General features: G+C 36.6%; 1 protein-coding gene across 2 annotated transcripts in view; it reads right to left on the bottom strand.

Annotated features, from left to right (window-relative positions):
• LOC129751090 (protein wech-like) overlaps positions 1-7,784 on the bottom strand; it is a 52,890-nt gene extending 45,106 nt beyond the window's left edge. For both annotated transcript variants that reach the window (XM_055746375.1, XM_055746376.1), the window contains exon 1: positions 7,019-7,784. The gene's annotated coding sequence lies outside the window, so the exon portion shown is untranslated. The remainder of the gene's footprint in view (positions 1-7,018) is intronic.
• Between the last annotated feature and the right edge of the window lie 8,292 nt (positions 7,785-16,076).

The raw sequence follows: 16,076 nt of genomic DNA, 5'->3' as shown, positions 1-16,076 counted from the left end.
TGTTGAAAATTTGAATTTATTTTTTCGAATTATTGTCTTTGTTTCCGCTTGGTTTGTGGATTTTTTTCTCAAAAAAATAGCTCAGAATGGTGTAAACTTTTAGACCTAACTGCCAATTATTTTTTTTTAGATCGAAAAACACATGAACCAAGGGTTTCGGAGACTACCAAATTAATAATTTTCCGTTTTCTCCCTGTTTTAAGTGGCCCACCAGAGACCACCACACTTCCCCACACAAAAAAGCTCATAAGAGCAAGGTTTCCAAACAAAAACAGTTTTTTGCCAAAAACAATTTCTCGAATTCCGAGACGCTATTTTTATGAAGTTGAGGATAACACGTGTAACATCATCAAATTGTAAACTTTTTACAGCTTTGATAGGAAAAATGAATTTACATTAACTTGTTTTTATATTTTCATGAATAAGAGTCAGAAATTAACATTCGAAAGTAGGGTAAAAATTTATAATTTTGGAAATCTATACAAAATGTAGAAGATCTGTGAATTCTGCGAAAATGTTTAAAATTCTATGATCTTGTGACGCAGATTCTGTGACGAAATTTTGCTCTAAATTCTGTGTAAATTTCTGTGATTTCGGCAACCTTGCATATGAGTTTCCTGGTATTGGACGCTACTGTACTTTGCACATCTGACAATAATACAAATAATAACTTAAAACACGAGCAAATTCTAACCGTGCTGAGAACACAAAGTTTGATTATGTAGTGCGAGGAAATGTTCAATAAAACTAAATTAAGTTATAATTATTATCTCATGGGACAAATATTTCCTTTGAAAAGATTCATTGAAAAAAATTTCCACAGAATTGGCAAATTATTTTTGAAAATTTTTAAGAAGCTTTTGAAACGGTTTTAACTCTAATCCGCTCTTGAGTGTCAATATGACACTATTGGAAGTTTGGCGGCTTGTAACTTTACTCGGGTGCATTCAAATAATACAATTTCTTCGGGGACATTCAGTAAATTCTTGAAATCTTTAAGTTTGAATCATTACTTTTTTATGGACGTACCCTGAGAGCCCAGGAAAAAAACTCCCTTATCAGACCTTGAGTGTCGATTTGACACTCCTTGCTTAAAACCGCTATATCTCTCTTGTTTCTCAACAGATTTTTTACAAAATTTATAGTTTACGTTTCTCAGACATAATTCAAATATATAACTCTTCAGTTTTTCGTTATTCAGAGTCTAAGAAACAAATCCTTAAAAAAATGTTTCGGAAAAAGACTGTTTCCAAATTTATCTGGTGTGGTTCATTGATTGAAAAGTATGGTTTTAAACCACTTTTTTTACCTTGTTTGTGGTCATGATCTTGAAAAATTTCAAAAAAAAATATACTTATGTGCAACATGCAGCTTCTAACTTCTGCTTTCTTGGACACTAAGTGAAATTTGTTTTGAGCATTCCGTAGCTGATCTACAGTCTTTTTCCCGAAATATGTGTTTTCGGATTTTAAGGTAATTAAAAAACCTCGTATATTTTAGATCAATAAACTCATAATTCAACAACGAATTAAGATGAAATCAGGAAAAGACCTAAAACACCTCCCTCTGTATGTAAGACTTCGAGACCGAAGCCGCTCCAAGTTGTGAGGTCACCTTAGAGATCGAAGGTCTTGAGAAACCGAGGACAGCGGGAAGCAGTAAATAACTGACCAATGGGTAATGATCCGACTGTCAGAAGCTCATCATACAACAACTAAAACATTGTTATTGTAATCGAGATGATTGAGGTGCTAAAGAGCTCGAATGATTATTATCGAAAAATCACTGGTTTTTCGATACACTGTCAAGTTTCGCGTAAAAATTGTTTATGTTAATTCAAAAGGGCCCTTTGAAGTAACTGTTTGTACAAATCAAAAGTTTTCAGATTATATCGTCCTTTAATAGAAGTTTCATGCCCAATAAATTGACCAATTCCTCTAAATTCCACAATAAGAGGAAACACTGAAAGACGAATCTATTACCGTATTTGTTTATGCCGAGTGTTGCACTGGTGCACCACTAGGTGCTGTCAAACTGTTTATTCGGACAGAGTTGTACTGGTTTTGACCTGGTGTTGCACTGCCATCGGGCGGTGTTGCCCCGAAAATTTTGTCAGTGTTGCGAGAGAGTGCGTGAGTGAGTGAGGTAGCAATACACTGGCGACGATTTGTTTGTTTTTATCGGGTACGGTGGAACACTGAACGAGGAGAAAAAACAAATACGGTATCGATTACAGAACAACGAACTTACGGAGATTCCACAATGAAAGAATTTCACAATTGACATATGAACGTATTTTTCGGGATGTTGCCCCTTGGTGAATATAAACATATTAATCTGTGAGCTTTCAAAACCCAACAAACACTTTTTGCTGAATAAACGCTGGAAAAATATCGTGGTTCAATTTTTAATCAGCAATCTGGCTGAAAGAAGGCCTCAAAAATTCACTTATTCACGTGTCTTCAGCCTTTAATCATCTTGATCTGGAGAAGTTATTCAGCAAACGTCATCGAACGTCAATTGACGAATCAACCAAAAAAAAGGAAAAAAAAAACCAGTGTCTATCCGATATTTGGCACCCACATTTTCCCCTCTGTGTTGTTTTTTTTTTTCGTTTCTACTGCCCAGACTTTCAAACCTCCGGCTTGTTGGTCGCATGCCGCAGTACGCAGAACCAATCATGCAGTCTGCGGCGCGATGGAAATTTGTCGATCTTAAGCGATCAACATGCCCTTCAACCGAAGATATTTTTTTTAAATAAGTGTGAGAGAAATGATCTTTTTTTTCAATTTTGGGCACCAAAAGTAAAATTTGTGAGAAAATTTACTCTTTATTTCAAAATTGCTAAATGAGAAATCATAAAAAAAATTCATTGCATAAGGAAAACAAAAATTCCCCTCTCATTCCAATCAAGCCGCCATCATGCAGGGCAATTTTACCACAGTTCACAGTTTGTCAAATTCCAATGGTAGCGAAAGGTTGAACAAAGGCTGAAAAAGTGTTATGGAAGCAACTCTTCAACTCCTCCCGTTGGCTGCACTGAGACTTCTTTAAACGCTGAAACAAGGTTATAGTTTGTCTTTATTCAACCATTAAGCTGAAGCAGCAATTACGCTTTAGCTCAGCTTTTGTTCAGCGAATTGCCGTTCTTAAGCAGCCAAAATGTTTATTGGGAATGATCTGTTTCGTGTCAAATTTTTATAGCACGGTTAAACAAGACTTTTCTGTTACAAAATCTAGGGGACCAGGCAAATCCAGCCATAACCAAACAGAGTCCTATTTGCCGCTTGGTGGCACATTTCTGACTTTTCCACAAAAACTTTTAAGATCATGAAAATAATACTTTAAAAGCCACCTTGTTTATCTGCTTGCTTCTACTCTACTATTCTCAAGTGTGTCATTATCTGTTCGATGTAGCGAAGTTGTCGCTTAAACAGTCAATTTGTGTAACCAGACAGCAAGGCGACAAATCGAAAAAAAAGTGAAACCAAGAGTGGATTGCACTAAAGCAGGGGTCGGGGAACTTTTTGAATCATTACCCCAAAACATTTTTATTTAAGTTGATATTACCCCATAACGAAGAGCAAAAAACGAAATCGAAATTTTTTCAGCATCTTCATATCATGCACCAACAAATTGCAAAATGAAAATATACACTTTTCACTCACAAAATATTTACTGTTACCCCCAAGAATTTCACTTTTACCCCATTTGGGGTAATTTACCCCGGTTCCCCGACCGCTGCACTAAAGGGTGATGCGGTCAAGGGAAAACGCGTGTAAATCGGTGAAATCGTTAATTAAAAAAATCAAATTAAATTTCTTTATCAAGTTTAATTAGTATAAAATTCGTATTCGTATTCGTAATATATTTGGAATAGGCTTCCGCTTTTATAAATCCGAATTGGCGAGCCTTACGCTTATCCCCTGCCATCAGATTTTGTACAGCCACCTTGTCCAACTTCTTCGCCGCAGAAAGCCAGTTTGCCTTGAACTGCTGCTCGTCCTTAGTAGTTTTTTTGGTCTTCTTTAGGTTCCGCTTGACAACAGCCCAGTATTTCTCAATTGGGCGGAGCTCTGGCGTGTTGGGAGGGTTCTTGTCCTTGGGAACCACCTGCACGTTGTTGGCGGCGTACCACTCCATGGCCTTTTTACCGTAATGGCAAGATGCCAAATCCGATCAAAACAGTACGGAACAACCGTGATTCTTCAGGGAAGGCAGCAGACGTTTATTCAAACACTTTTTCACGTAAATTTCTTGGTTGACAGTCCCAGAAGCTATGAAAATGCTGCTTTTCAAGCCACAGGTACAGATGGCTTGCCAAACCAGATATTTCTTCGCGAACTTTGACAGTTTCATGTGCTTAAAAATATCTGCTACCTTTCCCCTTCCTTTTGCCGTATAAAACTCCTGTCCCGGAAGCTGCTTGTAGTCGGCTTTGACGTAGGATTCGTCGTCCATTACCACGAGGTCAAACTTCGTCAGTATCGTCGTGTACAGCCTCCGGGATCGTGCTTCGGCCGTCGTATTTTGTTTATCATCGCTATTTGGAGTCACTACCTTCTTGTAAGTCGATAGTCCGGCTCGTTTTTTGGGTCGATGCACGGTTGTAGACGATATACCCAGCTCATTTGCGGTATCTCGGAGAGAGAGGTTAGGGTTTCGCTTGAAACTACCGGCAATTCTCTTTGTCGTCTCAGCGGCTTACGGTTTTCGATTTCCCCCCGATCCAGACTTTCTGGCTGTCGACAAACGTTCCCCAAACACTTTAATTACATTTGTAACGGTTGATTTGGCAACTTTGAGCGATTTTGCCAGCTTTGCGTGCGAGTAGCACGGATTTTCGCGATGCGCAAGCAAAATTTTGATACGCTGCTCTTCTTCCTTGGACGGCATTTTGACAACTGAAGAGTGAATTCCAAAATAAAAAAAGGAGCAACATTCTATCCACACACACCTTCAAAATGAGGGGTGTTCAGGTTTTAAAATGCAAAATTGAAAGAAATACGTCAAGTTGATATTGACCAAATTTTGACCAAATCACCCTTTATATATGCATCAATGGATTGGACAAACTATTGCTAATGCCGCGAACTTGTATATTCAAAAGTTCAAGGGCCTAGAAACGGAAGTTTAATATGAAAACGGCTTTCATCCAGGATGCTCTGTAGGAAACTGATTAAGAAGCGAAATTGCGAACCGCATTGCCAATGTATTTGAATTTGAAAAAAGTCAATAATGACAGCCTAGTGTAGGATACCAAGGATACAGCAGAAGCATTGTCCAAGTTAAAGAACGCTTCCCAAGACGATGTTATCAACCGTAGAATCTGATTGTTGCAACAGTGAACGTCATTCCGTAAAAGAATTTCAACCTTCCATACAAAAAAGCGGACGGATGTTTGATGTATCTGACGTAAGGCACTTGATCCGGTATCAGTTATGCTGTGAATTTTCGATGAGCCTATTTTGCAGCAGTCCTTCACTTCTGGACAATAGAAATGGTACAGAGATAAGTCGTTGGTTGAAATTCAGCGACCAGCTACGTGTTCGTGCTCCAAGACAAAGTAATTTAAGAGAGCATAGGAGGATGCTAATGGGACGCATAAGCATAGTTATATTTGCGACAAAGAGTTCGTGATCACGACTAATCACGAACACCTAGCTGGTCGCTGAATTTCAACCAACGACTTATCTCTGTACCATTTCTATTGTCCAGGAGTCCAGGGTTGCTGCAAAGCAGGCTCACCGGAAATTCACAGCAAATTTTTTGTATGGAATGATATTATCAAAACAAAATTTGCAGATGATAATGATCGAAGTATTGCACGGTTTCACGTTTTCACGATGTCAGCTATAAATAGCTGCATCGAAAAAAAATCGTGAACTGTTACATTTCCTACTAACAAGACGTGTTTCTGCTACACAAGAACTACTATGGTTCGTTTCAGTCTTTAGGGCAAAGTGTCGCGAACACTTTTTTTCCTGTTTGCATTTCCTCTGAAGATACACATTGTGTTATGATATTTGTATCTTCTGCTTCCCGGTCCTCTAACCGACCATTTATGCTACCCATGTACGCGCACTTTGCCTCATTTAGTGCATAATGTGTATGAGTGTTTACACTCCACCACAATAGCCACATAGCGGATAGAAATAGGTAGGAAAGCGAACAAACCGGTGAAAGAAGCAGCAGCAGCATAGGAAAGTGCTTGTAAAGTGCCATGAACGAAGAAAAACCATTCGAAGGGCCGAGTAACACTCCTTGCCTTGCCTTGGATGGAAATGTACGGCACCAAACGAGAGCTGGATGGATGGAACCGACAAACCGACCGACACCGGACGAACGGCGGAAAGTAAATTGTGGTAAATTTATACGCATACCGACTCTTGGTCTTGGCGTCGTCGTCGTCGTAGTCGGGCAAAAGCCTACGAATGTAACGATCATCGACAAACAAAAAAAGCGGTTAAGCAAAAAAAAACTAGTAGATACAAGGCATCGTTGTTGGTAGAACTATTTCTGCCGAGGAACGATTAGCAGAGCTGCCATTTTACACAAGTAAACAACAGTAAAATGCATCCGATTGGAACCCAGAAGCACCTCGAATAAAGAAGCGACAAGGGATTCGTAAGAAAAACAAGAATTACCCCACGAATTGGAAATTTTAAATTTGGAATGATATCTTTCAATTCTATGAAGTAGCTTAATTTTAGATCTGTAAATAGTAAATCTGCAAACGAAATGTTATTATACCACATGAACTAAAAATATAATAGTGAATTAAGATTCAAGTATATATCATAGAATAACCAAATCAACAATCAACTGTAGTTCTTGGCACCTCTTACCCAAGAAACAAAAAATAGGGGAGAAAAACGCAAATAGAAAAAAAATCTATCACAAACTGTACTTTTTTCTACTCATTCCAAGCCCAGTTCGAGCAATCCCATCGCTTCTGTTGGTGTTAAGGTAGAAGCTATGAAACATATTTCATAAAGTTTCCACATCCAAGACTCACCTTATCACCCTACTGAATAAAAGTAATGCTGATAAGTCTCACGGGCCGGGCCTCTTATCTCACGGTAGTAGAGTGTACGAAATTTATCCAACTCGACAGATCAGACACTACTTTCACCTTTCGCCAGTTTATATTTCTTCTTTGTTGCAGCACGGTCAAGGAGCAGACATGAACGATCATTGAATAGGTTTTTTTTGCTCGGTTTTTTTTATTTCTTGTTCTTCGAGGGCATCATCTGGTCGCTTGTGAGAGCTTATTTATACTTTGCTAAATGGTTCACACTGAGATGGTCTGTAGACACACGATATACATTTCTAGACTTCGCAACATTTAAATTGATCTAACGTAAATACACTATACTGTCATTACAAATTAGGATAGAAGAACTCGATACATCCCAAATTTCACTGACATCGATAGCACCTATTTGGGGATTTCCCCGGACGACTTTAGCACTACTCAGAGGCGGAAAAACGCACTAGGGACCGAAATGCGACTCACGAAAATCTCGTCCCTTTTACCTCAGGTTCCTTTTTTCGTCAGCACTCCTTTATCGTATACGCTATGGTCATTAATCCACCATTCTTTACCAACACATCTGCACACATACACAGGCGAAGGCAATGCAAGAAAACAAGAAACACCCTAAAGCCCCACAGCAGAAGCAAAATATGACATGCGAATCCGTTTTCCCCAATCTCAAAAATTCTTGCGCGCGAATAAACAACCAAAAGCGCCCGTTCAGGTCGGAACGAAAATAAATACTAACTCGGCTATGGCCTGTGTCCCGGTTTCGAACCTATATTCTGCCTGGCCTGGCCTGGCTGCCATCGCCTGCACAGCACCGACTTTCTCATTCTCATACAATACCCCCGTGCTGTGCCGTGCAAGCAAGCAAGCAAACGGTCTCGTCTCGATCGTGATGGCTTAGTTCAGGGAAACGTTTTCCACCTTTTCTGCTTTCTACATGGTTTACTTTCTTCCGCCCGTTTTGCCAGTGTGTTGGTTATCTGCCATGGTAGGTCTCCGAAAGAGTGGCTCAAACACCAGCAAGCCGAACGAGCTTCATTTAGCATTTAGCGTTATAACAATGTTCGGCATCGCTAAATTAGTGGAATGTTAGCACCGCTAATTTAGTCTGAATCAACGATAGCTTACTACAACCGCTTAAAATGACGTACAAGCTAGTGATGGATAACTTGAGCTTATAGAGTCTTCTGATTAACTCTCCGACACCTTACCAATAGATTCTACGACAGAAAATGCTCGTCTTGCCCCGATCAATGCTGCTCTGTTCGCCCCCAGTCAACAAGTTAAAGTAAAAATGCATTTTAAAATTGATTACAGTGAAAAATCAAAATTTAATGAGGGTGAAAATTGAGGAACATTGTATACACCAGGCATGTCAAACTGGGGGTTCGCGGGCCGCATGCGGCCCGCGGCCTAGGTCAATGCGTCCCGCGTAGCCCCGTCTTAAATTGTCACAAAAAAAACACCACTGATTTTTATGTAAAATATTACTGCAAAAAAAACTAAAGCTGAATGTACCGATTTAACTGATTTTGGCTGCGGCCCTCTACGTCATGTAAAATTTTTAATGCGGCCCGCACACCTAAACGAGTTTGACATGCCTGGTATACACAATGTTGTAGTGTTGTAGTTGTATAATACCGTTGCTCAAAAATTATAATATTTATGTCACTTGAGAACCAAGTAGGTTTTTTTTTAATATTTCTGTAAAGATGATAAAGGAGATTACTTACTGAAAAATTACTCGTTTAGAAAGTACAAACCTAATCCTCATGAAAATTTATTTGAGAAAATACGTACATTTGTAGAAAAGATGAGTGCATACTATGCCCCGAGTGCTCGTTTTGCTTTTATCTCTCCTGCATGAGGAAAAGAAATTTTTTGTTTCATTTTTAACAGTTTTGTTTTTCAGAAAGTCAACATACAATGGGGAAAAAAGTGTATAAACCGCGAAGAAATTCAATATCTACCCTCTTACATGAACCAAATCTATTAAAATATACTTTTCATTAGTGAACATGTCCGGAGAGTCGATTGGACATACTTCAAATGCCGCAGGAGCTTATGAACGAAGATATAGTTTGTAATCCCGAATTCCCCTATATTTTGTAAACAATCTAGAAAAACACTTATTTAGACAAGAAAATTTTGAACAAAAATAGACCTTGGGTGATTTTTTCCGAGAAATCGAATAAGGCAGTTTGAGTCACCGCAAGCATCGGAAAATGGAGTTATGACCGAATTACCCTCAATCCCCCCACATTTTTCAAATAGTTCAGAAAAAGCATGTTCGAACTTGACAATTTTGAATCAAATGAAACTTATCTTGTGTGATTTTTTCCAAAGAATCGAATGAAGGCTATTTGAGCCACCGAACGCAATGGTAAATGGAGTTGGCTGTTTTAACCTTAATTTCCCTAATTTTTTTTAATCTTACAGAAAAGCATGTTCGGATTTTAAACCAAATGGGACTTATGGTATGTGATTTTTTTTTTCTGAGGAATCGAATGAAGGCTATTTAAACCACCGCACGCTTTGGAAAATGAAGCTAATTCTGTTTTTACCCACTATTCGCTACAATTTTTAAATTAATTCAGAGAAAAAAATAAGTTCTGCCTTGAAATTTTATAACCTAATGAGACCTTGTGTGGTTTTTTTTTTCTTTTCAAGAAATCAAACCAAGGCTATTCGAGCCACCGTACGCATAGGAAAATGGAATCATTTATGTTTTCCCCTCAAAATTCCAACATTTTCCAATTTATTCAGCAAAAAGTTTTCACAAGAAACAAATCGGTACTATCTGGAATAATTTTTCCGGGGAATCTAATGAAGGCTATTTGAGCCATCGCACGCATCGGAAAATGGAGTATTGGCTGTTTTACCCTCAATTTTCCTACAGTTATTAAATATTTCAGAAAAATGCATGTTCAGACTTCAAATTTGGAACCAAATGAGACTTATCTTGTGCAGTTTTTTTTTTCGAGTAATCGAATGAAGGCTGTTTGAGCTACCGTACGCTTCGTAAAATGAAGTTATAGCTTAAATATTTCAAAAATTTAGGGAAATGAGCGTTAAAACAGCCATTATACCATTTTCCGATTTTCCATTGGCTAAAATAGCCTTCATACGATTCCTCTGAAAAAAAAAACAACATAAGTCTAATTTGGTTCTATTTTTCAAGTCCGAAGATGTTTTTTTTTAAGTATATTAAAATGCAGATGTTGAGGATAAAACCAGATATAACTCCATTTTACTATGCTTGTGGTCGGTGGCTCAAATAGCCTTCATTTGGTTTCTAAAAAACATCATAAAGATAAGTTTTCAATTCCGAACATGTTCTTACTGGAATATTTGAAGAATATACGGGAATGGAGGGGAAAACTGCAATAACCCCATTTTCCATTGTGTGCGGTGGCTCAAATAGCCTTCATTCGATTCCTCGAAAAAACTTACTCAAGATAGGTCATAAAATTTTCAAGTCATAACTCGCTTTAGTTTTAATGAATTTAAAAATAAAGGGGAATACTGGATAAACCAGGAATAGTTCAATTTTCCAAAGCTTGCGGTGGCTCAAATTGCCTTCATTCGATTCCTCAGGAAAAATCGCATAAAATAAATCTCATTTGGTTTAAAATTATCAAGTCCGAACATGCAACATATGTTAATATTTAGGGGAATTAATGTTAAAACAGCCAGAACTCCATTATCCAATGCGTGTGGTTGCTCAAAGTGCTTTCATTCCCTTTTTCAAAAGGAGGAAATTGAGGGTAAAACAGCAATTTAATACTCCATTTACCATTGTGTTCGGTGGCTCAAACAGCCTTCATTCGATTTCTCGAAAAAAAAATCCCACAAGTTAAGCCTCATTTGATTCATATTTTCAAGTCCCAGCATGGTTTTTTTCGAATTTATTGAAAAATGTAGGGAAATTTGGGTAAAAACAACCATTACTCCATTTTACGATGCGTGCGGGGGCTAAACAGCCTTCTTTCGATTCCTTAAAAAAAAACAAAAATCACAGTGTCATTTGGTTCAAAATTTTCAAGTCCGAACATGCTTTTTAAACTATTGGAAAAATGTAAAGGAATTGATGGTATTCGATTTCTCGAAAAAAAAAATCACCCAGGATAAGTGTCATTTGGTCAAAATGTTCAAGTCCGAACTAACTTTTTCATAATTAATTGAAAAATATAGGGGAATCAGTCATAACTCCATTGTGCGTTAGCTCAAACAGCCTTCATTCAATTCCTCGCAGTAAATCACCCAAGATTGATTTATTTTTGTTCAAAATTTTCTAATTCAAATCAGTGTTTTTCTGGATTCAGGCACACGAAACTCGCAAGAACTGTCAAGTTGCCAGGGGGTTGGTTTTACCTCTATATTCTTGAGGAAATCCAGAACTTTTATCAAATGCTCAAGTAATTGAAAGTTCCATAGAACGGTCACTTGGAAGCTTATTAAGCCTTGAATTAAGCATAATACTAAGCTCAAGATATAACTTCAAACCAAAAATTTCCAGTCTCATAGCTAGGTTGCCAAAATTGCAGAATAATCTGTGATTTCACCGAATTTAAAACAATTTATCGTTAGAGAGTCTGTATCAGAGACTACAGAATATTGAAAATTTTCGCAGAATTCACAGAATTTCTGCGTTTTGTGCATACTTTTGAAATTATGAATTTTGATATCACTATTACTTCAGATTTTTAATCTTATTCATGAAATATTATTGCATTTGTTATGTGAATATATTTTTTTAAATTTATTATGAAAACAATATAATGAATATTTGACTTGACTTTTCTCACTGTGAATTTCACGACAATTGATGCACAGAAGATTGTCATGAACTTCGAGGTAAAATTACAGAATTTCTGATTTTTATTTGTCAAAAACATAAATTGTTTTTGGGAACCTTGTCTCATAGTCGAAATATGGTAAAAGGCTGTATTTTAATATTGCCTCTACTTTTAATGAAAATTGTATATGAACAATTTAGATGCTTGAAGAATCGAATTTGTGCCATGACCTGTTACTGAATAGATGGTATTAAAAACACCAGTGTAAATAAAAATCCGTAGCGTTTCTAAAACTAGCATTTCACCTAGTAAACTTCAGAATGAGGGTAGGCTTAATAGTGGCACGTTACCCAAACATACGGGAAAATTGTGCCTTGTGCCTGTGTGAAAGTATGTCATTTAGAGAAATGCACCTAGGTAAATATTTATTCTGTTTTTGATATGTCATATACACTCAACTAAAGTCATGAGAAGTTAAACATATTGATGTTGAATATCAAAACATATGTTTTGATTGCTCATACATTTGATATTCAAATGTATGAGCTTTCCTGTCGTTTTTCACTGATAACTTCAGCATAAAGCAGCTCTCATGCAGCACTCCTTACCAAAATTTAAAACATCGATCTTGCTTCGATTTTTTGGGTGGATCAATCCTGGAACCATTCAGCTAAATCGATATTGAGAATCGATCTTTTCCAAAAGATCGAACAATCCTAGTTCCAGTTGGCTCTGTGTCCAATACTGCACAGTGGGCCCGGCCTAAGTTAGATGAATAGTTAGTAAAAGTATTGTTGATATTTATCGGGATGCTGACAATATCTGGCTGCGTACGTATTATAAGTAGGGGAGATGCGGGCTATATACGCATATTAAGGAAAGCACTCATTTTCTCCTATATTCCAATAGATAGGAGTCTGAACACTATATAACCATGTCACAGGTGGACACAGGTGGACATCTGTTTTATATATGTACGTTAGAGCAATTTTCCTGTTAAAATCTCTTACAGTTTTTGTGAAATTAATTTTATAATAAAAGAAGTCAAAATAGTTGATTTCCGAAACTGGCGGGCTAAATGCGCATATTTATGGTTTTAGCTATATTTCATTAACACTTGCAATATTTTCATATTTTTCAATTGAAAATGGTAGAAACGGATGTTAAGCATACGTCAAGGCTAAAATTTTGGTGAAATTTTTTACATCACTAGTTCTTTTGCTTGAAACATAGTTAGGTATGCCATATGGCCATATTTTATGTTTAATATTTTGTTCATATCGTATTTTTATCGAATCAGTATGAAGTTCTTCTTTTTACGCTGTAAGATCGTGATTTGAGCGTAGATTTAATGTTTAAATGATAAAAAGTTAAAAATTTATAAGACTAATCTATTTTTCTGGATATAGGCATTTAACCTGCCTTGATATGGGCATTCAGAACCTGTCTCTTATTCCAATATCTTATCATCTACAACTTTGTCAAAAGCACAAATTTGTTGAATTTCCGATTTCCAGATAAATAAGAAAGAAAAACCATAAAAATTTTTGTTCACAGAATCTATACGCACGATAATTAAAGTTTAATATATTATAACAAAATCGACAAAAATCTTTTTTGAATTTTTAAATGTTTTCGATTTTATATAACAATTTATTTTTTCATGCCATGTGTTAAAAGCATATTACCCTCAAACTGCACTGATTAGATATGACGAATCTCCAGTCATATCGTCAATCGGCTGTATGCGCATATTACCCAATATGCGCAATGCGCATTTAGGAACACTTCCCCCTATAAGCATAAGCATAGAAAAACTTTTTATACGTACTTAAATTGGCAAGTTTTAAGCTAATTTTTAAAAATCACAAAAATAACCATTGGTGAAAATTAATCAAATATTTAGAAAAAATAACTAAGAGATTAAGTTTGCGGCTCAAATTAAATTCCATTTTTACTCTTGTAAACTCGTTTAAAATTTTAAGATTTTTGTTTGAAACTTAGGTTTTGAAGAATCTGCAATATAAATAATGGTGAACAACAAACCAATAAAATATATTTCCAGCTAAATTTTCACTTGAATATTAAGTACAAGTTCTTCAACCAACAAAAATTGATCATTCATAATTAGAATCCTGTGAATATTTAAAACAAAATTAGAATCGAGATTTTTGAAGAACAAAATGTTTAAAACGACTCAAATTTTATCTTATTTTTATTATCTGGTTTGGGATTCCAAACTGATTCTAATCATATAGAAAATTGATTTTGATCCAGAATCAAAATTAGGAAACTGCGGATACAAATCCGGAATAATTCTAACCTAAACTGTACATATATTTTTCCGTAAATGTCTGGGCTATTTCATGATAATTTTGCTTAAATTTGCTCAAAAAAGACGCAAAATACATAATTCTTAACTTGACTTTTTGGTCGTTTATCAAAATTTGATTAAGAACTTGAAAATTAAGAAACTTTGAGTTAAGATGCCCATCCCTACGACTATGATGCGGTATATGTATGTTTGAAAAGTCTTTCTACGAAATAACCACTCTGTACATATGACATAAATTCTTTAAACAAACCCATATTTTTCTAAGATTTCAAAAGTAGAATTACTCAACATTATGAAATCTTTCAGAAAAACTTCAAAACGGTTGCCTTTTGTCAATATAATCCATTGAGCGCATAAGACAAATCAAGATTTTTCTAAGGGCACTGTTAAATTTCCGAAGCCCGCAGTCAAACTCACACAGACCAAACGTTGTTTTGGTCGGTATGTTTCTCCAACCCCATGCATCGGCCGAGCATAAACCAGCATAAAAAGAGGGAGAACTGAATCGCCACCAACACTTGTCTTATCTGTATTGGTAGGCACTCGTCGTAGGTATAGTGGGTTCATTGATAGGATGTGCGATTGATGCAGGTCCTGCAGTTTGCCACCATGTTGGTGATGTGATACTGAGTTTGTACACTTGAAATAATGTGCAGTTGACTTTCGCCTGCAACAGCCGAGCAATCTTGTTTTACACAACACAGTAAATTTATTGAAATCCTTTTCCTTTGAAACATAATTTGCAGTTTTTTAGTTGCGGGAAATTGTTCATTCATTAACAATTTGATATCGCGCTTTTGTTGTACACTTTCTATAATTCAATTTTGTTAGGCATCTCTTTTTAGAGATTTGGAAATAGAATGCAGAGTTTGTAAATTTATGATAGATACCCCACCGCCAGGGAGTAGTGCCACTTACTATAAGGAAGATTTTAGGATAAGATGTGACTTTCTTCGCTGTGTGTCTTATAGGAAGGGTGTAAACGACTGTCTTGGTGGAGCAACTCCAGTCGGAATTGGTGTCGGTGTCGTCACCTTTGGGAAACATCCGTGTCGTAGCTTTGAGGAGTCCCGAACTTGTGTATAACAAGTGTGAGTCTAGGATAAACGACACTCGACCGGCACACGATGGGCAGAGAAAGCGAAAGCAAAAACCTAGATTTGCCAACTAAGAGGATAGAGGAAAAAAGGACCACGGTCGTGGTCTGTGCCGTAGGATGTTATCTTGTAATCTCGAACTCATTTGGCCATTTGCTTCAAAAGATTTCAAGTTATGCCAAATATCTTCTTTGGGGCTCTCCTTCTTCTTCACGTCTCTTTACTGGAAGAAGAGAAAGGTATTGAATGGTCATATAGAAACATTTCTCGTAGCCAAGTACCTCGCATGTCCGATTTGGTTACCGTAAACTTACATAAACAGTGATTCAAAAAAGTTTTTTTTTTCCATTATAGAGACTTTGAGTAGGCTCACTCATTCGTCTCTGTCAATTAAAAAAAATGTATGAGAGCTCCCTCTCCCCCTTTTTATCTCCCCATTGGAATGCCGAGAGGATTCTAATTGATAATAGCAGCATTTCTTGATTTTAAATACCCTCCTCTACCAAATTTCATTTCATTCGCTTAATAGACTGTCGAGTTATGCCCAAAATGTTATATAGATGTCCTTTCTCATATACTAGGCTTGCCAGATACTTTCAGAAAAAGCGGGACATTTCACGAGAAACAAGTGGGATATTTAAAAAACTCTTGAAAAAAGCTTAATAGTATTGCCAAACTTATATGTATACCATCACCAAAAGTAATTCATAAAAAGTACACTAATTTTTTTTTCAACGTGGGTTGATTTTGTTCAGTTTTTCTAAAAGACTTCTATTTACACGGATATTTGCCATGAA

The sequence above is a fragment of the Uranotaenia lowii genome, chromosome 3 (genome assembly GCF_029784155.1).
Source record: "Uranotaenia lowii strain MFRU-FL chromosome 3, ASM2978415v1, whole genome shotgun sequence".
Lineage (NCBI taxonomy): Eukaryota > Metazoa > Arthropoda > Insecta > Diptera > Culicidae > Uranotaenia > Uranotaenia lowii.
The sequence above is the reverse complement of the archived record's forward strand: the minus strand, read 5'-3'. Positions and strand labels throughout refer to the sequence as shown.